At 39.6% G+C, this 26061-nt stretch overlaps 1 long non-coding RNA gene across 1 annotated transcript in view; it reads left to right on the top strand.

Annotated features, from left to right (window-relative positions):
- The first annotated feature begins 4010 nt into the window (after window positions 1-4010).
- LOC106894290 overlaps window positions 4011-26061 on the top strand; it is a 36025-nt gene continuing 13974 nt past the window's right edge. The window contains exon 1 of the long non-coding RNA XR_001413242.1: window positions 4011-4101. This is a non-coding gene — a long non-coding RNA (uncharacterized LOC106894290). The remainder of the gene's footprint in view (window positions 4102-26061) is intronic.

Genomic DNA, 26061 nt, shown 5'->3' on the forward strand with positions numbered 1-26061 from the left:
CTTCAAATCAGTGATTTGATAAACCACCAAAATGAAGGTCATAAGCAGTTTAACTAGTTCCTAAGCCTACATAGTACAGCATCATAGAGATTTGGTTCACAGCCTCTTGTAATAATGGAAAAAATCATCCCCATAAAGCACACTAAAATCATTATTTAAAGCTGCAGTATCTCTACCAGCTCAGTGAAGGCTGGAGAAAGAAATCATGCCAGCTTTCTCATGTAGATGCAGTGCAGTGACGCTATACTAAAATAGAAATAATCTGCAAGGACCATGTAAGGCTAAATCCCTTTCTTTTATCTCATGTTTTGACCTTGGTCATCAAATTCTTGAGTTAATTCCACCTAGTTGCTGAGACCTTCAATGTGATGCACAGTCCTCAGTTTTGCCCCTTCTCCCAGTACACTTTATTTCCAGGATGCTCCCTGTGTGCTTCCTGCTCCTGGATTTCCACTTCTGTTTCTTCCATTTCTACCTCTTTCCTGTTACCCCTCTGGTCTGCCAAGTATGTGCCTCTCTCTTCCCTTTTTCCCTTTAAAACTTGTTTATTCCTTTCAGCTAACGACTCTGGTCTCTTCCTGCTCATCTGTCCACTGTGTCTCCCTTCAGTGTTGTTATTGCAGGAATGCTGAAATGTAGATCACTGGCTTGGCCACACATCACCTTTTCAATATTTTACACTGAGCTAAGAATTTTCCGTTACAAATGCTTCTCATTTCTGACAGCCTGATGGAAGCTGGAGGGGAATGAGAATTTCAGATGCTACTTTGGCTGAAAAAAAGCATTTTGAAATCAGAAAGATTTTTCAAAAGAACATGTCAAAAAACTTAAACCTTTTAATGGCAGATGCAGCTTGGCATATTGATTATTATTTTTTAAAAGCTGATGACTCTTCTGACCAGGAACTCATCTGCTTCACCACATACAAACCATAGTTGAACCAGCTGTTTGGGCTTTCAGTATTTGCAGCCAGGACTAGGTAAATTAATAGGTTTGTTCAAATTCCTGTTCATCTGAGTGGGCAAAGAATGGAGGGGAAGAAGATTATATAATACAGAAACTGCAGTCATGATTTGGCAACTGTTAAATTTACTTTCTGTTATTTAGTTATTTTCTTCTTAGGTCCAGAAAACCCATGACTAACCTGAAATAGCATTTGTGATCTTTATCATGGGATCCATTATTTTTCAGTGGAGTGTAGGAAGTAAATTAAATGACATGGATGAGAGATTTAATAGAGTGTGGTACCTTAGTCCTTGAAGACTCAGTGTAAGGAAAAAAAAAGGACTCATCAGAATTTGAAAAAGGCTAATGCTGGAAATTTCAAAGTTCCATGGTTGGTTTATCTTGATATATTTGTCTAAGACTTTGACTATGAAAGAGAATGGTCTTCAAAGAGTTTATGTCTTCAGACACTGTTGAGAATTCTTGATTCCACCAGCTGCAAAGATGTGTGAGAGGAATTAACCTTTCTCATTAGCCCCAGGCAATGCAGAATGTGTTTGTGCATCTTGTCTTTCAGTCAAGTCCCTGGGCATGTGCAGCCCTTCCATTTACATTAGGGACACATTTGTCCCTGACTGGAGCCAGATGTTGAATTTACCAAAGTGGAGATGACCACGTCCAACTTCTGATCTCCACATGGGGTGGTTGTTCCAAGGCAGGTTTCTTGAAGGTTCGTGTAAGACTGATAGCTTCAGCTGAGATACTAATAACACAGGGAACCTGCAAAATTTCTAAAACCTGGCATAAAATAAGTGTAATGGGAGAAAAAGGCTAATGGTTTTCTGTGACTGAGTAATATGAAACGAGTGTCCTCGAACTGTGAACAAAAGCTGCTGCAGCTCAAGACTTTGTCATTTTAAGGAGTGATAAAGTAAGAGATTTTACACAAGCAGTTTAGCTGGCTATAATGTCTATCTTTAGGTACTAGGATAAAGTTTAATGTCAATAACTTCTCCTCTACTTAATTAATTTTTTCCTGCAATAATCTCTTTGCTTCCTCAAAATGGAAGGTACAGTTGTTCCTAAAAAATGTTTCTCATTTGACAGCTGTTACTCACTCAACTCTTCCTTTTAAGAACAAAGTGGCATCTCTTGAAAAGGACCTGATTTTGATTATGGTTAACTTTGTTATGTCTGTAGTGGCAAATAGTTTGTTAACTCTTTTGAATCAAACACCAAAAACTCCCGATAGTTTATCAGTTTCCTACCCTGATTAACCTACCAGCAAGATATTAGTCATACCCCAAATGCTGTTGCAACTGCGCGAAAAGGTAGGGGGGAAACAATGCTTCTTACAAAAGAAGTGTGATTGGTTCTGAGGCATCTGCTAGGAAAATATTTTGTAAATAAAATGAAGTCCAGGTTTGAAATCTAAGCAGCTTTTTCACTTGTCCATTGCTCTAGGCATGTGCTTCTTTGTGATCCTGGTAACAATACCAGTGAGTTTGCCTTGCATGCCTACTGGTAATATTCTGTAGCTACACAGAAGACATGGATTTTGATTCCCATCTCGATTACTTTCTCAGAGGTTTCAATAAATAAACAGAGAAATCACTCACTCACAGCTGTACTACCTTGTGTTATGATCTTGTCAGAACTTATAAGCGAAACAAGTGTTTATTTGGTCAGTACTTCAGGGAATTGATGGTAATCAAATTGTTTCCACATGAGCTTACAGCTGCTTTATTTTCTCCCTGTTGTGCCTCCCTTTTGTGTGGTCTTTCTCTTTCTCTCTTTCTTTCTCTCTTTCTCTCTTTCCCTCGTTCCTTCTTTCCTTCTTTCTTTCTTTCTTTTTTTCTCATTTTTAGTCTTTCTGTACTGCTGTGGGCTTAATTTTATTCTCTTTAGATTTTCTTAAAAGAAAAGATACTCAAGTAAATGTTAAAACAACCTATTACGTTAATGATCCCAGAGAAATTTCAACCCTGTTATCTCTTGCAATATACAATTCACTATCTGATAGAAAATAGGTGTATAAAATAAGGAAGGTTCTAAGTAATTCTAAGAAATTTTGATGTGGAATGTGTTTGTATTGCAAGTGATGGAAGGAGAAAAGAGGTTGAGGGCGAGCACACCACTATGTGATATTACATCTTCCCCTAATGGATGTCTGCCTGTGTGCAGCACTTTGCTGTACACAAGGGTCATGAATGTATTTTTCATGTGTTTATTTTTATAACCGGGCATTGCTTCAGCATCTGTTATTAATGTTGTAGTGTGGCAGTGCCTCTCAGGTCAGATGGTGCTACACAAAGCCGACACAAATAGCAAAAGACAAGCCTTGCCTTAAGGAACTTACCACTTACATGAGCAGGGCAGACAGAGTCTGGGAACACAACGGAAAGGGAATGATCATTATTCCGGTTTTAAAAGGAAAAAAAGCAAGGTCCAGAAAAATTAAAATTATTCTTATCACAGAGTGCTCTATGCCAATGCTGAGGACTGGATCAGCATCCACCTGACTCAGAATTTTCTCACTGCAGCAGAGGTGAGCAGAGGATAACAGAGCTGTGAGCCTGTTTTGGGGCATCCTTCCTTGTTAGATTTTGCATTTGAGAAAAATGTATTTTGCTTTCTGAATGGCTCACAAGAAGCATGAAGTAACCCAGGAAGGTGGGATCTGCTAAAGTAGCGTAATAACAGAAGGACAGAACTAACTCCAACAACTCTTTATTATTTGCTTTAATGCTAATACATCATAACAGCAAAGAAGGTGTGTAACTTCCTTGTAAGTGACTTCCAGTCAGTGAAAGCTATGTCCTGCAGGTATATTTTATAAATTATGCCACAACTGTGTTTCATTAAAAAATCAAAGATAATTTCATCAGGTCAAAGTAACTAGTTCTCCTGTGCTCCGGCAGAATTTGTTAGCATTTTGCAATACTATAGTAGTAGTTGCACACCGACAAATAGTTATGACCTTTGAAGAGCAGCAAGAAAGGAAATAGTTATAAAGCTCAGGGCAGTTGGGAACTGTATAATCTAACTATGATATATGCTTATTCAGTGCTGTACATGTGGAGGAGGCAGGAGTCCTTCGTGGAGGACCAGGAGGGCCTGATCAGCAGTGGCCAACAGTCTCCAGTGCTACTACAGGTAAGCATGTAAAAATCCAGAATGTGTGTGAGGAATTAATGTTAACTGAAGTAGACCCCTAATGCTTCCATCTTAGTTTTTCTCTGTTTTGTGTCTCTGAGTGAAGTTCTTGTAAATTAATCTATGGAATCTAAACAGAGTGAAATAATGAAGCATAGAATACATCTTTTTCTTTACTCAGTCTTGGATGAGCACTGGAGATTCAGAGTCTTTGATCCCAGCTCTCATCCTGCCTTTGGAAGTTATTGGTTTGTGTAATGAAAGGTCTTCAGTTCTGATGTGTGTACTCAGATTCAAAATGCCCATGCTTGGGTCTAGAGATTTGTCCTTCATTTCAAAAGAATGGTAAAACTCAGGTAGGAGCTTTTACAAACCCAGTAAGTCTCTTTGAGTGTCTCTTCTCTTTTTCTGTGGTGAAATCAGACCTATTTTTTTTTGCTAGCTATTTTCATTCACTAGTACGTGACGATGGAAACTAAACTATTATTTCCTTGACAAAATTAATGACCAAAAATACATTTTAGAATGTAGCTTCATTTACTCAGTCACTGATGACTTCACAGCAGTCCGTAAGAATTAGCAAAGGGTCCTCCTTGAGTTATAAAAAAGAAAATCACCTGTATCTTTTGCAGTGCAGGAAATAAAATATTCCCACTTTTTAGGTTGGAGGAGAAATAATATAGAGACGTAGTGGAGCAGCCAGTCACTGGTGTGAGCCCTGTATGACAGCTCCATGAGCGTTGTGAGTCCTCCAGAAATTCAAATGAAAAGTAACGCTAATATTACAGAGACAAGTCAAAGGCCAAAAAGTGGGGTCTCCAGCAGAAAACGTGGGGGAGCAGCTTTATTTAATAGCTTTTGGTACAAAACCTTCTCTTGGCTTATACGGGAATTTTACCTGGATAAATGGTTGAGGAGTAACCTCAGGATTTGCAATCAGAGTTACAACATATTCATGAATTAATAGTGCCCAGCAAAACCTGCATTGGTGTTGCAGAAGGGTTGTCTGCAGAAACAGATTTGGAAATTATTATCATATATAATGGGCCCCTAGGCTATAATTACCTGATTTTCATGTGCTCCTCCTTCTGTTGCAGGGTTTGCAGGAAGACACAGCTTTGAAGGGTGCATAACTGTTGAGTTTGCATTTGAAAATGTCACCACAAGTACACTCTAACCTTTGCAAGGTGTTCCCTCAGGCTTTCAGCTGCACTAATCATCCTTGACAGAGAGCTTAGTATATTACCTTATACCAAGTTCAGTATTGATGCAAATATTCAACCAGATGTTTGTTTGCTGGTAATGCAGATTTCTAAGTCCATTAACATAAATCCAAAGGTAGGGTAGTGCTGTCTTCTGAGGAGGTCCTTTGGCATATGGGTCCCAGAGCCCTGTTCCACTGTCTGAACTCCTCCCTCCTATTCTTTTTGGGTCTTATCATTTTAGAATCACTTTGGAAACCTGAGCATCTCTTTGTTTTAGGAGCAGCTGTAACCCTTGGCTCTCATTGCCCTTTCCCTCCATGACCATGAAATGAGGCACTTGTGCAATGAATGCACCCATCACACACACTGCTCTGGTCTTTGTAGGGTGGAGAAGACTGTAAGGCATAGTATGAGGAGAAGCTGCCAGGAGTCCCTGTGGAGCTGGGCAGCTGGAGAGGTGACAGCCCAGGTACCAAGGCTAACACTCTGGCCCTTGGATTGAGCATTGTAGATCATTGTTTCTCTGTGTTTTTTATTTCTAAGGAATGTGTTTAAACAGGTTGTGAAAAATACCTTCAGCAACAGGAAGTTTTTTCTGCCATATAGGAAAATATGACTGATTAAAATTGCATTATGGAATATCCACACTAGTTACAGCTACCTTTAAGTCAAATTTTTTGAATAAGGTTCCTCATAAATGAATATTTTAAGTCTGCACAATGAAGACTTGTTTTGTCTTTGTCCACTCCCAAGGAATTAGTGACCCTGACATAACATTAATTAACCCTTTTTTTTTTTTTATAGTGGGTTTCAGGTAATACTGTTCTCAACTCTTTGTAAGCAAAAGCTACAGATATCCTAAGTCTGAATAGCAGACAATTCATAGGGAGATCTCAGTTAGGCTTAATGATTGTGTACGTAGCTTGAGTACCTCATCATACATCACACTTTCAGCAATTTAATACCACTCTTTTAGAATCTTATCTGCACTTTCCCACAAATATCTCTTTCAATGCTTCTTTCTTTTTATGGCTTAAGTTCAAGACCTGTAATATTTTGCATCAGGTTAACATACACAGATGATGCTTTTCAGAAGAGATTCAACTCATTATGGTCAATTGCAGTCAACTGAGTCAACAAATGCGTTTGCTCCTGATACATCATTTGCATATGAATGGAGTGCACCTGGGTCCAGATAAACTCCAAGATTAGCTATTTGTTATCCCTGTTATCATCAGCATCCTGTGGCAGCTTCAGGTCTCGACTTCTGATTACTGGAAACCACTTTCAAGCCCGTTCTGTGCACACATTCTTCATGCAGTTGTTTTAGTCAATTGATTAATCCAAATCAGTTTGTCGTTAAACCATTCATTTAATTTAACAATCCACAAAAGCCATGGGCAAGATGCCTCACAGAGGCAGAGAGAGTTAATCAATGAGAGCATTCAAAGATGATGTCATAGGAACACTTTAAGAAGGATGAACAAGTCAAGTGTTAAATCAGTAAATCCTTAATTCCTAATGCATAGCTGTACTCGAACATCACGTGATGTTTCAGCAAATATTTGTTGCCCAAGCAAAACCTGGTCTTCATTTGGCTGACAGCACTTCTGTTGACTTCATTACATATTTTACCTGTGCAGGGGGCAGTGAATCTTGATCTGGCATTTTTTAATTGTCTTTGCATTTTCTTATGCCCTAGTCCAAGAGTTTGTAGGTTTGTAGTCAGGATACTCATAAGTGAGGTGGGACAAGAAGGCTCAAGCTTCCTATGGGTAGAGAATAGCTTTGGGTTTAGCTCTCTGGGGCATCTCATTTGTCCCCCACATGCTATATAGCGAGTCCAGGAAATGCAGACAGATTTCTGTTTTCTGCTCCATATCCTTTGGCAGATTCGGTGATTATATCAGACTTTCTGAAGGTGAAGTTTGTCTCCTGGATGCCAAACTTGGAATAAATGGAGCTTGATTTGCAGAAATGGTGGAAGCTCATAATAGAAGCCAAGATGAACAGAAACTTTGCTCTAATTGTACAACACTGAGGATTCTGAATAAATCAGACCTATGCAGACCTATAGTTCAGAGCTTAGAATTAGTGGGCATTAGACAAATCTATTCGTACTTCTCTAGGCTTGTGTTCTAGTCTACAAAACAGAACTGGTAATACAAATGCTTCACAAAACAGTCTAAAGATGCATTCATAGCATACATAAGACTCAGGAGAATGATAAGGTTTTGTGATGAAAAGCAGCCATGAAGATTTTAAAATCCTCTCTTTAATGTAGGCTTTATATGTGTACAGTAAATAAGGCACTGGGCCACACACTGCATATATAGGGGGGAAAAAATACTTGCATTCAGACAACTCTGTAAACAAAAGAGGAAAGGACCTCATGGAAAAATCTGCATCTGAAATTTGGAAGCATGTAGCTGAAGACTGTGGGTGAAATACTGGCATCTCTGAAGTCCATGGCAAATATTCCACTGACTTCAAGGAGGCTAGGATTTGAGTGTCTAGCCTTATGAATATGCACGAGGGACTGAATTAAGGTCACATAGGCAAATGCAATCCTAAAATATGCTAATTTTATACTTCTAATTTTGCAGTGGTAACTAAATATATCTGTCATTTTTATTTCCTTTTCCCAGGTGATTCTCTGGGGAGGAGTGGTAGCCTTGTTTTTTCAAAGTGCTCTTACAAAAAAGGTGATTATATTGTGTGAGAATCTACTGACCTCAACACAGGCAGTCCTCCATGCTTGACACTTATGATGCATATGTTTATCCCTCGAACTGGCCAACTAAACAGCAGTAGTAAAGTTGGCTGCTATTCCTTAAGAGAAATAAGCAAGAGAGACAGGTTGGCTGTGGGTTTCATAGCTACTTGAAAAGGCAGGGCAATATTATAACCAAGAAACCTGCAGATCAACTCTAGGACTGAAGAGGACTCTATGTGCTATATATGTATGTGTATATATTTTTGTATATATATGTATGTTTGTATATATATAAAATCTTTATACAAAGACGTATATAGCTCCTTGTTTGCTGTCACTCCAAGCCTGACTCTTTCAATGTTTGTCCTCTGAAGTTTGTGTCTATCACAGCTTTCCTCTGTTCAGTTTTCCCTGCTGTTCCTTACCTCCTGCCTAAGCGTGACCTTTTTACACATGCCATGCTAGCTAGGGGTATTCCATGCCCATATAATCTCAGCCTGTCCTGAAAGACTATAGAGACCCTTAGGTTTTATTCTGGGAATTGCAGTTGTTCTGGAATAGATTTTTGATGGTTCCTGCTGCAATCAGCTGTAATGCAGAAGAGGTCCATCAATGGGGCGTGGGCTTTAGCATAAGTGATGAATACTGAAAATTAAATGAAAAGGAACTATGAATATGGCAAATAAGCAGAATTATCTGAAAGGCAAAGTCAGTCTTCCTATTAAATTTTGTACTGCTGGTTTTGGGTAGAGTATTGTGAAGGGAATGACTGTAGGAAAGCTGTGAAGAAAGGTAAAGGGAATGCTTGGATGGACTTTAATAAGAATGTCCAAGAATTCTTTGATAGGAGAAGAAATTATTATAATTATCTAGTGTAAGTTGTGGTATACGTAATTCCATGGTTTTGTATGTCAAGCAAGTAAATCCTATGTGAATAAGAGAGTTCTGTCGGAACAGTATGAGAAGAGTCTGAGAAGAGCCCAGATGAGAGATGTGGCCTTAGTGTAAGCAGGAGAGATATGAGCAGAGAAATCTGAGGAATTAGGAGGGACACCAGAAAAGATCTTGGAATAGGAAGGTGAGCACAGATGATCTGGCAGAGGGAAGCAATTGGAAAAGGATGCTAGCAGGTCTACAGGAGGCAGGTATCATTGGGAGTGGCACAGTGTAGACTCTTAAGAGACTACTGAGCATAGGTCACTGGAAAGAAGATTGGCACTCTGAGATTTGGTAATTGATTTTGATGAGGGGGACAGAAAGCCACACTGCAGAACAACAAAAAGTTGTTCTTTTCATGGAATCATCATTTGATCTGTCTGTGTCTTTAAACCATTTAACATCAGCACAGAAGGAATGAGCGATTTTTTTTCAGGTTAACTCACTCTTGCAACAGACACTGTTCTTGAAATGCAGCAGGCATAACACTCCATTAAAAGCTCACAGGGGCCACAGGGCTGTTACAAAGCTCTTGGCCTCAGAAGTATTTTTCTAAAAATTCAGTTTAAAGAGAAAGAGCCTAAGAAAATAACTCTGAGAGTTATGAGACCTCAGGTATTATGTATTTCATATGATATATCTTTATCCTGTGGTTGTAAATGGAGAACAATTTCATCCTAAATGTCAGTGAGTTTCTGTTCACCTTCTTCAACTGACCTTCCTTATCTACAGAAAACGGGTCTAATTAGGACTTGTCAAGCAGTCACTGCAAAGAATGTGCAGGGGCTGAAAGTGCTGCTTCTATGAGACTGTTGAAGGTTAATTTACAAATAACAGCAGAGAACGCTGGTCTAGCTTAGCTCTAGCAGTTTATTGATTAAAGCTATAATAGATAATAACTAATTAGCAACCCACAGCACAAAACTGGGATCTTGGTTTCTGAGGAATGCTGCACGTGTTTAAAATGGAAGGATCTAGAAAATGCAGCTGTGCACATCTCTATCCTTTATATTCATTTTAATTAATAACCAATTTTCAATGGAATTTCATAATTCCAGCTTTCAAAACAAGAAATATCTATGTATCAAAATACCAGCCCTAAGAACCATATCTAAGTCAAGGAAACACTGTGATAATATGTATAATATATTTAAATAAGAAAATAGGGAAAATGCAGACCAGCCACATTTCTCATGAAAATTAGTCTTCAAATCAGTGATTTGATAAACCACCAAAATGAAGGTCATAAGCAGTTTAACTAGTTCCTAAGCCTACATAGTACAGCATCATAGAGATTTGGTTCACAGCCTCTTGTAATAATGGAAAAAATCATCCCCATAAAGCACACTAAAATCATTATTTAAAGCTGCAGTATCTCTACCAGCTCAGTGAAGGCTGGAGAAAGAAATCATGCCAGCTTTCTCATGTAGATGCAGTGCAGTGACGCTATACTAAAATAGAAATAATCTGCAAGGACCATGTAAGGCTAAATCCCTTTCTTTTATCTCATGTTTTGACCTTGGTCATCAAATTCTTGAGTTAATTCCACCTAGTTGCTGAGACCTTCAATGTGATGCACAGTCCTCAGTTTTGCCCCTTCTCCCAGTACACTTTATTTCCAGGATGCTCCCTGTGTGCTTCCTGCTCCTGGATTTCCACTTCTGTTTCTTCCATTTCTACCTCTTTCCTGTTACCCCTCTGGTCTGCCAAGTATGTGCCTCTCTCTTCCCTTTTTCCCTTTAAAACTTGTTTATTCCTTTCAGCTAACGACTCTGGTCTCTTCCTGCTCATCTGTCCACTGTGTCTCCCTTCAGTGTTGTTATTGCAGGAATGCTGAAATGTAGATCACTGGCTTGGCCACACATCACCTTTTCAATATTTTACACTGAGCTAAGAATTTTCCGTTACAAATGCTTCTCATTTCTGACAGCCTGATGGAAGCTGGAGGGGAATGAGAATTTCAGATGCTACTTTGGCTGAAAAAAAGCATTTTGAAATCAGAAAGATTTTTCAAAAGAACATGTCAAAAAACTTAAACCTTTTAATGGCAGATGCAGCTTGGCATATTGATTATTATTTTTTAAAAGCTGATGACTCTTCTGACCAGGAACTCATCTGCTTCACCACATACAAACCATAGTTGAACCAGCTGTTTGGGCTTTCAGTATTTGCAGCCAGGACTAGGTAAATTAATAGGTTTGTTCAAATTCCTGTTCATCTGAGTGGGCAAAGAATGGAGGGGAAGAAGATTATATAATACAGAAACTGCAGTCATGATTTGGCAACTGTTAAATTTACTTTCTGTTATTTAGTTATTTTCTTCTTAGGTCCAGAAAACCCATGACTAACCTGAAATAGCATTTGTGATCTTTATCATGGGATCCATTATTTTTCAGTGGAGTGTAGGAAGTAAATTAAATGACATGGATGAGAGATTTAATAGAGTGTGGTACCTTAGTCCTTGAAGACTCAGTGTAAGGAAAAAAAAAGGACTCATCAGAATTTGAAAAAGGCTAATGCTGGAAATTTCAAAGTTCCATGGTTGGTTTATCTTGATATATTTGTCTAAGACTTTGACTATGAAAGAGAATGGTCTTCAAAGAGTTTATGTCTTCAGACACTGTTGAGAATTCTTGATTCCACCAGCTGCAAAGATGTGTGAGAGGAATTAACCTTTCTCATTAGCCCCAGGCAATGCAGAATGTGTTTGTGCATCTTGTCTTTCAGTCAAGTCCCTGGGCATGTGCAGCCCTTCCATTTACATTAGGGACACATTTGTCCCTGACTGGAGCCAGATGTTGAATTTACCAAAGTGGAGATGACCACGTCCAACTTCTGATCTCCACATGGGGTGGTTGTTCCAAGGCAGGTTTCTTGAAGGTTCGTGTAAGACTGATAGCTTCAGCTGAGATACTAATAACACAGGGAACCTGCAAAATTTCTAAAACCTGGCATAAAATAAGTGTAATGGGAGAAAAAGGCTAATGGTTTTCTGTGACTGAGTAATATGAAACGAGTGTCCTCGAACTGTGAACAAAAGCTGCTGCAGCTCAAGACTTTGTCATTTTAAGGAGTGATAAAGTAAGAGATTTTACACAAGCAGTTTAGCTGGCTATAATGTCTATCTTTAGGTACTAGGATAAAGTTTAATGTCAATAACTTCTCCTCTACTTAATTAATTTTTTCCTGCAATAATCTCTTTGCTTCCTCAAAATGGAAGGTACAGTTGTTCCTAAAAAATGTTTCTCATTTGACAGCTGTTACTCACTCAACTCTTCCTTTTAAGAACAAAGTGGCATCTCTTGAAAAGGACCTGATTTTGATTATGGTTAACTTTGTTATGTCTGTAGTGGCAAATAGTTTGTTAACTCTTTTGAATCAAACACCAAAAACTCCCGATAGTTTATCAGTTTCCTACCCTGATTAACCTACCAGCAAGATATTAGTCATACCCCAAATGCTGTTGCAACTGCGCGAAAAGGTAGGGGGGAAACAATGCTTCTTACAAAAGAAGTGTGATTGGTTCTGAGGCATCTGCTAGGAAAATATTTTGTAAATAAAATGAAGTCCAGGTTTGAAATCTAAGCAGCTTTTTCACTTGTCCATTGCTCTAGGCATGTGCTTCTTTGTGATCCTGGTAACAATACCAGTGAGTTTGCCTTGCATGCCTACTGGTAATATTCTGTAGCTACACAGAAGACATGGATTTTGATTCCCATCTCGATTACTTTCTCAGAGGTTTCAATAAATAAACAGAGAAATCACTCACTCACAGCTGTACTACCTTGTGTTATGATCTTGTCAGAACTTATAAGCGAAACAAGTGTTTATTTGGTCAGTACTTCAGGGAATTGATGGTAATCAAATTGTTTCCACATGAGCTTACAGCTGCTTTATTTTCTCCCTGTTGTGCCTCCCTTTTGTGTGGTCTTTCTCTTTCTCTCTTTCTTTCTCTCTTTCTCTCTTTCCCTCGTTCCTTCTTTCCTTCTTTCTTTCTTTCTTTTTTTCTCATTTTTAGTCTTTCTGTACTGCTGTGGGCTTAATTTTATTCTCTTTAGATTTTCTTAAAAGAAAAGATACTCAAGTAAATGTTAAAACAACCTATTACGTTAATGATCCCAGAGAAATTTCAACCCTGTTATCTCTTGCAATATACAATTCACTATCTGATAGAAAATAGGTGTATAAAATAAGGAAGGTTCTAAGTAATTCTAAGAAATTTTGATGTGGAATGTGTTTGTATTGCAAGTGATGGAAGGAGAAAAGAGGTTGAGGGCGAGCACACCACTATGTGATATTACATCTTCCCCTAATGGATGTCTGCCTGTGTGCAGCACTTTGCTGTACACAAGGGTCATGAATGTATTTTTCATGTGTTTATTTTTATAACCGGGCATTGCTTCAGCATCTGTTATTAATGTTGTAGTGTGGCAGTGCCTCTCAGGTCAGATGGTGCTACACAAAGCCGACACAAATAGCAAAAGACAAGCCTTGCCTTAAGGAACTTACCACTTACATGAGCAGGGCAGACAGAGTCTGGGAACACAACGGAAAGGGAATGATCATTATTCCGGTTTTAAAAGGAAAAAAAGCAAGGTCCAGAAAAATTAAAATTATTCTTATCACAGAGTGCTCTATGCCAATGCTGAGGACTGGATCAGCATCCACCTGACTCAGAATTTTCTCACTGCAGCAGAGGTGAGCAGAGGATAACAGAGCTGTGAGCCTGTTTTGGGGCATCCTTCCTTGCTCCTCTCCAGCCTGCTGAGCCATAGACAGCCCCTTAGGTCATGGCTTTCTGGACACCGTGTGATTATTGTTTCAGCCTTCATTTTTCACTCCTATGGCAGACCTTTAGCAGCTCACAAGCCCTGCTTTTAAAGAGGCAGTGGCTGCTTCACGCTCCTCCTGCCTTCCTTCCAGCCTGCTGAGCCATAGACAGCCCCTTAGGTCATGGCTTTCTGGACACCGTGTGATTATTGTTTCAGCCTTCATTTTTCACTCCTATGGCAGACCTTTAGCAGCTCACAAGCCCTGCTTTTAAAGAGGCAGTGGCTGCTTCACGCTCCTCTTGGACATTGTTTCTCTCTTTTGCACTTCCCTGATCTCTTTGCTGTATCCTTGCTTTGGTGGGACCACCAGGATAGAATTGGGCTGCACAAAGCAGAGAAAGCAATACTGCAATACTGTCTATATTTTTCCAGCAAACATTCTGACTATTTATGTAACAGTGACCTAGAGATGCTGAATTTACTTTGAGAGCTAAGCTCTGAACTCCTTCAGTCATTACTTGTGTGCACTCAGAGGGTGTAATGAGAGATGTAAAACAGTAATAGCAGCACGCAAAGGCAATCCCTTCATTATGGGGATTTAATTCTCAGAAAATCAAGGCTCTGGCTGTGGAGGGAATGACTCTTAGTGCAGCTTCTCTGCTCTTGTCTTCTATAATTACAGTCACCCATCCCTAAAAGCATCCCCTCTTAGCACGCACACACAGCTAGCGAAATAACTGGGTTGATTAGGAAGAAAACAAAACCCACAAACCCTTTGTGGTCTGTGGAAATTGTTTGTATGTTTTTTAGGCTGAGAAAAATAGTGTGCTGCTGCTACTTGCATGGGTAGATCAGACAGGTCCAGAGATGCAGAGGAGACACTCGGAGCCTGCGGGACCTTGTGCATAGCCCATGCAGTGCTGGGATCAGATTCCAAGAGGCAACCAGAGCAAAACATTTAACAGCAGCAGTTCATCCCACAGCAAATGCTGTCAAGGAGGCTGGAGCTAGAACAGAATTCACTGGCAGTGTTTTGAACATGATGAAACTAAATTGCTTGCACTTTGATCGAGTTTGTAACTAGGAACCAAGCAAGTGCTTCATTTGCATTTGTTAGTGGCCCAGTTCTGTCTTGTGCCCACCTCCCATGATTTGGTTTTTGACTTTCAGGAAAAAGAGCTGTTGAAAAAGCAAGTAAGATTTGTTGATTGCCATAGTTTGGCTGGGCTGGCTACTGAAATCTGGCCACTGGCAAGCAAATCCTATGCTGATGGATTCGCAGACTTTCTTGGATGGTGTGAGCTATGCTGTTGCATAGGGTGGGGTGGGATTTGAGGGACTGCAAAGGGAGTTCAGGCTCCACATAAAGGTCAGGTCTCAGGCATATAATACTGCTGCTGCCCAGACTGGGAGTGGCACTGATTAAATACCTAATTGTGCAGCTAATCTCCTTAGGCTCACTTAGACAATTAATGGCAAGAGAGGTCATCTGCCCTTCCCACTCTGCATTTGTCCCTGTGGTTACTAGAGCTGGCAGAGGGATTTTGCCTCAGGTTATACCTTCTTATCCTGTAATCACACCTCCTTGGCCTTGTACCTGGTCCTATGGATTGCTTATTCTGGCTAGATTATTCAAACCTTTAGAAAAAAATACCTAGTTATTTCCAAGAGGCAAGCTCTGGTCTTCAAGTAATTCCAGCAGGAATTAATCACATACAGATTTTTAGTACATTGTAAGGCACTTGGAAATCAAGAAACCATAGACTGAGCTAAAAAACAACCAGGAAAGTTCTGAGTCTTCTTTAGTTCTTGATTCAATTTTCTGATATTTTTGTTGCACATAATTACTTGAATATGGCAGCTCAACTTTAAGGAAGAACAGAATATTGTAGGATTTGGAATAAAATTAGAGATTTTTTTTAACAAAGACAGTGATTGGAAAATGGCAAAGCCTGTAGTTAAAATATTATCACAATACTGAAAAATGCACAATTAAAAAGTCTTCCCTCAGGATTCCTTCAAACACTGCCTGCAGGTCTTACAACATTGTATTTAAAACGGAAAATCCAAAGTGGATGTTTCATTATCAAGGAATGTTACACATCAAACACAGCTCAGGATTTGCAGTTGCAAATTACATTCCTCTCCCTCCTGCTCTCAGTCTTTCACTGTCTCATGCTGTATTACTTTGCCGTGATCCTAGATGCTCCCAGGAGCAAGAGGCTGTCATTTTAGTGGTGAATCAACTTGCACACTTATAGTGCTGTTTAAGTGGTCAGAATTAATAACTACAGTAACTGAATACTTTGTCTTCAGTGTTCACCATACCATTTCAAACTGCTCCCGTTGTCATTTCAGACAGTCTAAGCAGACATACTGTAATGATAAGCAGTGTCCTTTCCAAATGCCTGGAGTCAAAAATATTCAGTCACATGTAGAGGACAAGCTGGCCCAAAGAAGTAGCCTGCAACTACGGTATGCATAGACTATCAGCAGAAGGAGTGTGCTAGCACCATGCTACTCATTAGGTTTCCAAGGGATTTGTTCGCTCTGGTTATCGCATAAGAATGTCATCTCTTCATGGCAAAAATTACCTGTTCTCAGTAGATTATTATCTTGCTGCAAATTTATGCTAAGTAGGTAGCAGAGTCTCCCACATGTGTAACTGGAAACAGAAGAATTAAAATAAATGAATGACATTAATTTCAGATTATCCGCCTCAGTTATTCCCAGACTAGCTGGGAGAAATAAAGCACCATGATGATCATCACCTTTTGCTTTTAATTGAGTTTATTTCCTGGAGGGCAAGAAAGGTTACAGAGTTTAATGAGGACCACACAGGCTATGGTCTAGTCTGGATCCCTGTCTTTAACCCTCTGAAGAGTGCAGGTGCTGTTATACAGTAAAACTCTTTTCAGCAGCGAAGTCTGAAGACAGAACAAAGCATATTTCTGTTGTTCCATGCTGTAAATCAGTATATCCATCTCAGCGTACGGCTACAACCTGCAGCTACACCTATCTAGAAGACTCATTAATGGGAAAGAGTACTACTTACTTCTAGGTCAACAGGCAAAATAATCTGGTGATCCTAATCCAGTTCCCCACAGGCAATTTACCACATCGGAGAAAACATTACCACAACTGAAACTAATTGGCAGCTCTGGCAGAGAGGCCAGTGGGACATGCAGACTAAATCCGTGCAGGTCAGCTTCTGATCTTTTCTGAGGCGTGTTGGAGAGACAGCATGATGGGATGTTTGGAGCATTTCTGCCAGCTTTATAGCTGTTCTCAGTGGAAAATATTCCCAGCTGTCAATACTGATGCTAAAATTATTTCTTGATGCATTTTCATGAATCTTCAAATTATATGTCAAATATAATTTTAAAAGCCTAATCCTCATCAAGGCTTACAATTAACCTCCTTATTCTGGCCTGGTATTTTGCTTTTTCCCATTCTCAGCTGGCAAGTATTTGTAACAGACATTGTAGAAAGTGCATCTGGGTCCTTCATAGTTATGATGTGAGGTCAGCCTTTGCTGGAGATCTTTGATAACAACTTCACTCTAATTTGCACATTCTCCTTTCCATTTGTTAATTTCCCTCGATTAATATGAATTACCTACTAGCTTAAGAATGCTTCACAGTTCCTTCATGTGGAGTAAAAATTCATCAGAAGATGGAATGCTGGTAAAAGTAAAATGTAGGTGTTTCTTCCTGCTTCATGCTAGTCTTCCAGGCAACCTTAGAGTTCACTCCACATTTGCATTAAAGGAAAGAAAGAGACAGTTAAAGAGACTAAAATATCTCTTTAAGAAGATCTGCAACAGCTCTATGTTAACTAGTGCTCAGTACAAAATACTGCCAAGTTGGCCTGCAGAGTTGCTAGGAAACCAAAATAAAGATCCCTACAAAGCCCAGCGATATCATGAGAATGACAGATTTTGCTGCTATTCCTCTTTTGGTCTGGGATGGTTTTTTTTGGTGATGGTTTAGCAAGATTGTGGAGGATGGAGAGAGGAGAGAGGCTGAATACAGCAGTGTTTGGAGGAAGCACTTTAAAGAGTCAGTTTTCAACTCAGGACAATGGTGTCCTTCCTGCTCTTACCCTGCTTGTATTCCAAAAAATATGGAGGCAGCTGGCAGGGAAGACAGTGGGGCTTGTAGCAGGGAAGAGCTTGCCTGCATTTCAGGGAGGCTATGTGGACTAAATAGATGTGTAGCTCCGTATCAGCTTATAACAGTCTAAGTCTGGGATTTTTGGTTTTACTTTTTCTTTTAGTTCCTGCCATACATCCCAATCCTCTCTCCAATCAGCTGTTTCTTCTCTGACTATAGAGTTAGTTGGTTCAAGGAGGTGATCTCCCTGAAAAGTCTTGTGTAGGCTTAATTTTCAACTCAATTAGCTGCTGCTGAGAAGTAATACTGGTACAAAAAGGGATAGGGATACTACAGAATAAATGTGTTGAACTGCATCTTCAGAACAAAGAACTGTTGTGCTTGTAGAGAGTCAACCTTGTGAAAACATGGTGGCAGAAAGAGGAATCAAGAACTAATCTCTTTGTGGAGTTCATAGTAACAGATAATGAAGAGAAAAGGAAGATAAGAAATTTCATTTTCTGAATAAGAACACCACAAACAGTCAAAGAGATAACATGTCCATGAATAATAAAGCATTTGATAAGGGGTTTGAGAAGGAAAGTAATCCCCTGACAGAATTAATTTTTCTAAAATATGTTATTTTTGAAGTATATTTATGAAGTAAAATTTTGAATAGATATCTGCATGAAGAATGCACAACTCCAGCCCTGGAGACAGCCATTTTGAAAATTAGAGATGAGATACAGATGGGTTACAGCTATACTGTAACAACAATTTTGGCTGTGCTTAGCATGCATGGCTCCTCCATATTGCAGTGGATTTGCAAAAATACTGAACATTTCCCCCATTTGTACTCCCCAGTTTGCTTATACAGAGCCTCAGGTTTAGGTAAGGATCGCAACAGTCAGTGAATATGGCTTTGGGACCACTCAAAAAAAAATATCAGAGAAAACCTGAGATACAACATCAGAGAAATGCTTGTCTGTAGGAGACGAATCAACATTTGACTGCTGTGAGTACAACACAAGGATACCATGTCAATAAGTAAGAAACTAAGAATTAAACCAAAAACCAACCATCTGGGTTTTTCCTGACTTTGGTTGCATGTGGTGCAAACAATACCATCCCAGTTGGTAACACAAACTTGTGAGCTCAGGTAAATTCTGGTTGAGAGAAATGACATGTTACATTTAGTTTGTCACTTCCTAGGGCAAGTAGCTAAACCAGCACAGCTGCATTATGTTCACCAACTTCCTTTTTCACTATTATTCAAGTAGCTTATCGTGACTGCTTTAAATGCATCAGCTGCATTATGTTCCTTTTTCACTATTACTCAAGTAGCTTATCGTGACTGCTTTAAATGCTGACATCTGTGTTGTAGATGGAGGCCAGAATACACAGAGCCATGACTTCTGTGTTCTTAGTTAAGTTTATAACATTTGCCCTGGAGCTGGGAATGACAAACAATGACATTGAGTATGGGAACACATTTACTCATAGTCTGGGTACTGTAGCTACCCAGCCTAAGAAAAACTGGTTGCAAGAATCTACCTGGTGATGTGGAAACTTACAGTGAAGATGAGACCTATGGTATGATTTGAGACCTATGGTCTGGGCAGACCCAGACATTCTCAGTAGATAACATTAGTCAGAAAGAGCTGCTGGGCATTCAGCTGCTGTGTGTGCAGCCAGTCTACTTGATCGATGACCAATTCCGTCTCAGATGGATGGTGCTGCCAGCTGCAATATAATCAGCAATACTGATAAGCAGCAATATTGGATTGGAGAACGTGACCAAATGCTTGTGTTGTATTAACAGAACTATTTAATGGCTGGTGGGCAATTGCAGGCTGTTGAAAAGAAACCCGGTAAGCATGAGACACTACTGCTTGGAATACATTATAGCAGGGAGAGTAAGCCTTGCATGTGGTTCAGTGCTGCATGAGCACATTCACAAGAGAGGAGGGAGAACTCATCAAGGGTTCTTCTTGCCTTTCCCATGCCCTCTAAGGATATGTTTCTAAGAACATGCTGAAGTCAAAACAGAATCCACTGTGAAGTTCATGAGACTACTGAAATGCGGGTGGCCATCAGGTGTAGTAATACTACTGTAGAAAGAACATGATCTGTGAAGAAAAGAAATTGTTATATCCGCTAAAATTAGAAAAGCAGATCCACAGCCAAATATTTATTTAAAACCTCACAGGCAACGTGAGAATCAGCATTGCCAGCTCATTGAAAAAATGTATCAGCTGTTTCCACCATCTGAGGACAAACTGATCTGCTCAAGGCAGTCTTCTCTGACTGTGGTAACTGTCGTCTGCCAGACAGATTTACCAGACCAGCTGACTGTATTTGTCTTTGCTTTTGGTAGGCATTTCTGGCAGTAAATGCTTAAGGGCATTAGGGCTTGAAAGATTTTTTACTATTAGTATATGCAGACCATAGAGGAACTCCAAGACTTCTGAATGGCACCTATTTAGAGAAATAGCACTAGATTACCATTTTAGCAGAAAAGAAAGAAAGCCTGGAGAAAAATCCCCAAATCACACACTATAATTGCCTCTTTATAGTGAATGTAGGAAGAATGTAGCCAACTATCTCCCTTTCACTGCAGACTCAGCTTTGCAGCATATCTAAGTGAGATGAAACCTGCCCCAGGACAGGAAAATTTGGCCAGGCAGACAAGCTGAAGATGAATAAGGCAGAAGAAATCTGAATAATGCTAACTTCTGAAAGCTCCAGTAGTCCACAGGAGACTGAGAGTCTGAATGGACAAGCCCAGACCAAAGGACAGGAAGGGATTAAGCGGTTTATAGTGTCACAGGCTGCCTTTCTAAGTTCTGTGCTTTCCTATCAATATCCAGGGAGCCTTTCAGGTTGTTGAGTTGTAATAATGCAACAAGACCAGATTCTTGAAAGAGTGAAAAAAACATAATTCAGAGTTCCTTCAAAATTCTGCATATTCTGGCAAAAAATGGACAAGATTGCCTTGGACTGGCCATACATCTACCTTTGAGGTACAGGCTGAGAAGTGGAGAAAATAGTAATTAAATATTTGCTCTACTATTTGGGCTTCACAGCAATAATGTTTCCTCTGAGCTGTGCAGAACATTATGCCTCAGAAGTTACTCTAATTATTACCACTGGTACATGTAAAGTTTAGTAGTCAAACATTCAGGAAGCATCTCATTTTAAAAAAATAAACTCCTTGTTTGTTGGGTTTTTTTTTTTACATCAACAGAGTTGTGATTCTTTTCCCTTTCTTCTTTTTCCCTCCCAGGCCGTAAGGATTATAGATTTGATTTTGTTAAAATCTGAAATTATATAGTGCTAAAGCAGCATTTGAGCCTTCAAACAGTCTAGCAGCCATCTTGTAGCACGTATAACATGAGAGAACTGGCAGTTGCGCACTTCAGAGTAATTACTGGTAAAAAGTGGAACTCTAATAATTCCATGGTATTAATTTTTGTGAACATATGTTTTTATACATATACATATCATTTTGTGAACATAGAGTTTTCTATGACAGTTTTGACATGCGAGTCAAGCCAATGTTGAACATGTAGTGCTGCTGATGAATTGTGAATTTTTAGATATCCTGACTTTTGGATGCACAGCCGCTCACTTCATATGTTGGGTTAATTGTTAGGTTCAGCTCAGATGCTGAGGGTATTACCCTTGAAACCGGTGAATAGAGATTCCTGTAGAGCAGAGCTTGCTTTCTGCTCTGCCAGGTGCTGTTTGTGGCCTTCTGGGCTATATACAAATTCCTTCTACTTTCACAGAGGAACTTAGGAGACAAGAAAGTATTGCTTGTGTTTTGCATGGCCTTTATTCACTCTGAAAAAGGGCAAGCTTTGCAGGTTTTTTTCATACAGAACATGTGGTCTGAGACTGCAATTCTATGATAAATATAAAAAATATATAACATGGATTAAGGTAAGGGGTAGATTTGGTTTCTGAGAGAAATTTAGTATTTGTGAAAGTGGGGCACCTGGCAATGAGGTCTCCTGTTTACTGCAGATCCTCTGCCCTCTGCTGGGCAGAAATTTCTACCTCCTTTGCAGGCCCTCTGGTGTTTAATCTTTGACTTGGAAGAATCAAGGGTAGCAGCCACTGCATATTTCTTACTTATGTGTTAATCATGCTTTTATTTCTCTCCTGATGTTGGTAGTTAGGGAAAAGGACGTTGTGTTATTTGTGGTGTGGAGATTTGTCCCTCCCACCACTTGGCAGAGACCCATCATTTCGTAACACATAGGCTGGGAGGTGAAAGTTGCAGCAGGTTCTGGAATCTGGTAGTGAAAGCTTCTAAAGCATACAAATCGCAAAGGTTTTTGAGATACGGGCAGTACATCCTGGCAAACATTCAGCTGGGGTTTCAGAATAATTTGGGTACACCTTTATGCTGAGATAACAGTTTGAATGTACAAACGGAGTTTCCAGATGAGAATGTCACTGCCTAATCAGGAGAAACATATTCAGGTCAAATGCCAGATACAGTTATGCAGGATAACAGTGCTGTTCCATGCAGCCTTTAGGGAAGCAGCATAATACTGAAATGCTGAAAAAGAATCCAGAAAACGGTGCACAACTTAGAAGGAAGCCATTTAAAGATATTTTTCTCTCTTGCAGACCATGATTATTGATTACTCAGTTCTGTGATTCTCAGACAAGAGCTCTTCATTGACTGAAATTAAATTTATGAGGGCAGTTGCTTTCTCTGCAGCAGCAATGCATGCATGGCATGTTCTGTTTGTCACAGATGCCTGGGTAAAGAAGAGCACCTGTTATTAAATGCATGATGGTGTAGAGAATAGGATGGACAAACAGACCATGAAATTGCACTGGGTCAGTCCTATGTTGCCAATCCTGAACACTCAAAACTTAAGCCTCAACTAGAGATTATTTTAAAAATTAGGATTTAAAGAAAACGAAACAAGAAAACAAACAAAAAAAAAAACCAACAAAAAACCCCCCAAAGAATTAGTTCCTTTTATTTGCTTTCTGGTGCATTAGCAGCCAAAAGTAACTCCCCTACCCCCATCCCTGTGAAACCTGAGATTTTCACAAAATCACAAAATGACTGATAAGTGACAAATATTCTGAGAACTGTCAGGATGAATGGGCATGTCCTGATCCACAGCACAAAGACTAGAGACACAAAAATCCCACATGGGTAGAAAGAGCTACATGAGAAAACTCAGGCTGCAGTTTATGCTCTTTCATTATTTAATTGTGATTAAAATACAACAGCCACAAAGGAACAAGCTTGATTCCATTCTGTCTGTGTTAGACTATGGCAGTGCCACCTGCTCAGCATTTTACTTTCTTAATGTAGCTTTTCTACTGAGCCCAAAGCAGAATTACTTGGAGGAGCTGCAGAAAACTTGCAGAGAAGCTTGTGATAGTTGAGGATTAGAAGGCAGGATATGGGTGATTCACTTTAGCTTCTGCAGCCAAGCACTAAATCAAAGCTGCAGGCAGGAGCACAAAGGATATTTCAGGAGTATGAACTGATTCCCAAGTTATTTACAGAGGAGAAAAAATAGTTGGTTTTGCCTTAAGAAAACTCTGCAGGTTTGAGTGCCATTGCAAAAACAGTTGTCCAGTCAGGTGACTTTGAGTCCTAGCGTGGTCTTGGATCAATGAGTTTGTCTCAGCTTCTTCAGTGAGGGGGAAAGTCATCTCCCCTGGCACGGTTTGATATACTTTGGTGAAAGACTGAGGCCATGAACAGAGCATCTGAGCAATTAACAGATTATTTTCAGTATTTATAAACAGTTCTTTTGTTTGTTTATTGTTAACTTCCATTCTCACTTTTTTTTTTTTTTTAATTGTGTTTGTTTCTCTAAAAGATATTTATGTGCCAAAGGGAAACCTCCTGCCCCTTCCAAAAAAAAAAAAAACAAAACCAAACCAAACAACCAAGAGTAAAGTCATCATAATTCATTTCTGCTATTTGTTTTTCTCAGATATTACAGGCAAGGCTCTATGGCTCATGTCTGTATTTGCTATTGAGCCGAAATATTTGTCCTCTCTCCAGGTATTGTCCCCTCCTGAAGACTGATGTGTCAGCTCTAAGCAACTGGCAGATTTGTTCATCCACAGAGATACAAATCTGTTTGCCTGTTCACTGAGTTGTTTCACCGGAGATGCAAATTGGATAATTGCTGATGCAAAAATTGTCAATAGCTGCTTGTCGAAGATCTGCGTGCATGATTATACTGTTTTTACAGGAAGAGTTCTTAAATATTAGTGCTAGATTCAGTAAATATGCACACACGTTTTTTAATATAAAATTCAGAGTTGTGTGCCTCTCTGGTGAGTAGAATGAAACAGATCAAGCACAGCATTTTAAAGCATCCTTTTGCTGTCTTTTCTCCTCAGTACACAGTATGTGTACTTTGACTGCACTTCCTCCAGTCTCTGAGCCACTGCAGAAATTCCAGCCACTGAGCAGCTGTGTGTATGCTTGAATGAAGCGTGTGCTATTCTATGTGTCAGCAGAAGAGATATAAATAGAGCCTTTTTCTCCTTGTTGTCAAAAACTATGTTTCTGATGGCTACCCCAAGCAATTTCTTCTTCAAGTCTGGTGTAAAGGGAGTACGTTTAAGTGAGATTCAGTGCTGCAGTCATGGATCTTAGGGAGAATATGAAGTAATGTAAGGATTGCAGCCATTTACACCTAGTGCTTAGTGGGACAAGGCATATCAAGATTAATGAATGGCTGCTCTTGCTGCTGTCCAGGCAAGTGGGAAGTTGTTGTGGACAGAAGATGCCTTTCTTTTTTTCTGCAGAAGTTGCCTTTTTTCCCGCCTTTCCAGTGAGGAAATATATTGACATAACTGACAAAAATCCCCCTTTATGAAGGGGTGTGTGTGAAGCTCTTTCAGCTTTGTGTTCCCCTGCTGACACATGCTGGCCTCACACCTTTGTAATGGAGAATCACTGCAGTTGCCAACTCACACACCAAATGCAGTCAGCTGAGAGCTGGTGGGTGAGTTGATTTGTCTGGCACCGGGCATCCCTGAGTGGGAGAACAGCACTCCCTGGTATAGCAAGAATATGCTTTTGTCGTCATATGATCTGATATATGGGAGCTGCACCACACATCAGAACCCTGTGAACTCGAGTGGTCTCCATGAATTAAAATGGACTGGGACATAATACCCATTAAGGTAATATTCCAGACACAGAGTTGATAATGTAACAAGCCCTTTCCTCCATCACCAGACCTGGTGGTGGTGTGAGTGGGGAAAGAGACTGGGGAAGTAGAATCTGAAATGGGGTGTTCTTTGAGGTTGGAGACGGCTTGGCCCATCCTGGGAAGCACAAGGGCTACTTCAGGAGGCTCTGGTTGCATATGGCTTTGATGGAATTGCAAGTGAGGTCTCACCTCACTTTTCCCATTCAAACCAATTTTTAAAGTGTTCCTGAGGTGTAAGCACCTGGTTTGGTCTAGAGTTTCTGAAAGAAACATCATCTTTTCATTATGTGTGTCCAGCTCAGTGCCAGGACTACTGTGGGTATTAGCAGGCCACAATTTATGCAAAGAATATATTAATGCATGCACCTCTGTCACTGGTTTCCTTTCTGCTAAGGAAGTGCCATGCACCACGCCCCATCTGCTGCAGTTCAGAGATGTGCCCATGGTACAGATTGGCATACATGAGGCTGGCACTTCACAGTGGTCCCTATCACTGTCAGGACTTGCTCTCTCCATCATTCTAAGTAGACTTACATGTGAAGCCAGTCACTCACCTCCTCAACAATCACAGAAATTCAAAACAAATGAACCAATTAACATGTATGAATATACATACAATTACAATAGGAAAGCAAAAGTTTAAAGTTTAACTCAGAGTTAAAATATTTCTTTAATATTCTACATGTAGATCCCACCAGATGGTAATTTAAAATTCCTTTTGAAGTGAACTATTCAAGAAGCAATAACATCACATTTTAGCCTTTTTACCATGAAGACCTTTTAAGTGTCTCTATTCTTTGACAGCTTGTCCTAGTTACCTGGGAATTTGACACATTTCCTGGAAGGAAAATAACTATGCTATCAATCCAGATACAGTCTGTCCTTGATTTTGTCCCTCACTTTTCATTTAATGGAATCATATCTATAAGAAATGTGAATTTCCTAAAATTTAATCAGGATAGGATTTTTTTTGTCTAAGTTAACCTTCATTAAGCAATAATGTAGAAATGAAGTTAATTT

The sequence above is a fragment of the Calidris pugnax genome, unplaced genomic scaffold (genome assembly GCF_001431845.1).
Source record: "Calidris pugnax isolate Ruff unplaced genomic scaffold, ASM143184v1 scaffold131, whole genome shotgun sequence".
In the NCBI taxonomy this organism is placed as follows: Eukaryota; Metazoa; Chordata; class Aves; order Charadriiformes; family Scolopacidae; genus Calidris; species Calidris pugnax.